Raw genomic sequence first — 2,094 nt, 5'->3', positions numbered from 1 at the left:
CGAAAAAAACTAAGCCAGGACTGTTGGCTGGCGCATTGACACACCCTGCTTTTTGTAAACGACTGCGGCTCTATTTGTTCATTAAATTATGGGATTTTACGTGCCAAAACCACTCTCTGATTATGAGGCATGCCGTAGTGGGGGACTCTGGAAATTTGGGATACCTGGGGTTCTTTAACGTGCACCTAAATCTAAGTACATGGGTGTTTTCACATTCGCCCCCCATCGAAATGCGGCCGCCGTGGCCGGGATTCGATCTCGCAAACTCGTGCTTAGCAGCCCACCACCATAGCCACTAAGCAACCACGGCTAGTCACAGCTCAATTTGTAGCAGGTAAACTACATACAGGTTGTTTCAGCGAACAGTACATTTTTTTTTAATTTGCCTGTGGCAGATAGCAGAATTCCAGTCTATTAGCTGGTCTACTCGAAGAAGCGGACGTTACGTGCACAATATTTCGAATGCCTAATCGACTAATTAACAGAAATTCACTCATTACGTTTTTAATTAATTACCTTATGGCACATATAGCTGTTTACAAATTCTAGCGGGTGAGACGGCAAGGCACATGCACTTGAAAAGAATTGTGTCGATGACACCATTTACAAGATATCGCCGCCAAACTTGTAGTAAAATTGCACTGTTGTTCCACTATTTTTTTCAACGAAAGGTCGTTTTATGTAGTGAAGCACAAAACTAACTGAACTACCAATGCATTTCTCCGCAATGTTTCGAATAAATATCTCGAAACTGCGGTCATCCTAAGAATTCGGCCCAAGTGGACCTCCCTCGGCAACTACCCGGTTAGAATTTGTAAATTGCAACATGTGCCATAAGGTAATTTGTTAACCCGGCCACGGCGGCCGCATTTCGATGGGGGCGAAATGCGAAAACACCCGTGTACTTAGATTTAGGTGCACGTTAAAGAACCCCAGGTGGTCGAAATTTCCGGAGTCCTCCACTACGGCGTGCCTCATAATCAGAAAGTGGTTTTGGCACGTAAAACCCCATAATTTATTTTAAGGTAATTTGTTAATTTGTCGATTATGCATTTCAATTTTTTTTTTTGCAAGCAATGTCCGCCTCCTCGCGTAGACTAGCTCATGGACGAGGATCGTGCTATCTGCCACAGCCAATTAAAGAAAAGTTATGAAAGAGTTCGCTGAAACACTCGGTATGTTCATTATTGTAGGCTGCATGCACAAGGCACCGTTCTAGTGCACGCTACTCGTACGCAGCATTTCGTGCAGATACTGCACTTTTATTGCGATGGCAATTGCAAGGACGCTCGAGACACATTTGCGCCGTCGCCGTGCTGTCACAATATCGAATTCCACGCGCAGCCTGCGCGCGGAAGTTCGAAAAGTCTCCAAGGAGCGCAGCACGTCTGGCCGCAAAAGCGATGACGCCAAGCGGATGCACCATCGCGCTCCGCCCAGTAAGCCCTACCAGAGCCAGGACGCCATTTTGGCTGCAGCGGCCAGCGTTAGCCATTTGCGCTCACTCATTATCGTATCCTGTTGAGCGCGCGCGTGCAAACCCCACCGTGGTGCACACACTGGTCTGAGTGCAACGGACAGTTAACGTCACGCTAAATCTGCTTAATCTTTTCTTTTGGCGCTTCGAACGCCGACAGTCTTCCTTCGGTCTCATCTCGCGCACGATCGAGGCGCCCACGCCTGCAACGCCCCTGGCGGTGCTCGTCATCACGGCAGCTTTCCGAGACGCCTTCATCGCAACGCTAAAAATTACTGTCGCTTTCCGCGGTTCACCTTCGGTCGAAATTGACAATTTTTGTGTTTTTAAAAAATTCCTAGGCAAGTGGAGCTTTGACAAAGTTTTACCGTTAGCATAAATGAAGCACGTGCACCTGAGGTCTTAACGAAACCGCTGACCCACGAGAAATTGTTTCACTAAAATGCGCAGTTTGAAGGCTGAACTCACAATAAAGAAAAGGCTTGTATAAAACCCTCGAGGCGTTTTTAGCGTGCTAGCAGCTAGAAAAAAGGAAGACCAAGTTGAAATATAACGTATAATTTTTGTGGGCACCTGTGTGACCCGTGCGGAAGGGGGGGGGGGGGGGGAGGTGCGGG

The 2,094-nt window shown here is 47.5% G+C and overlaps 1 long non-coding RNA gene across 1 annotated transcript; it reads left to right on the top strand.

Annotated features, from left to right (window-relative positions):
* Positions 1-225: 225 nt before the first annotated feature.
* Positions 226-1,201, top strand: LOC129384840 (uncharacterized). Its single transcript, XR_008612467.2, has 2 exons — positions 226-838; positions 1,026-1,201. It is a non-coding gene; the product is annotated as an uncharacterized lncRNA (long non-coding RNA).
* The last annotated feature ends 893 nt before the right edge of the window (positions 1,202-2,094 follow it).

Source organism: Dermacentor andersoni, chromosome 5 (assembly GCF_023375885.2).
Source record: "Dermacentor andersoni chromosome 5, qqDerAnde1_hic_scaffold, whole genome shotgun sequence".
Classification (NCBI taxonomy): Eukaryota; Metazoa; Arthropoda; class Arachnida; order Ixodida; family Ixodidae; genus Dermacentor; species Dermacentor andersoni.
The sequence above is the reverse complement of the archived record's forward strand: the minus strand, read 5'-3'. Positions and strand labels throughout refer to the sequence as shown.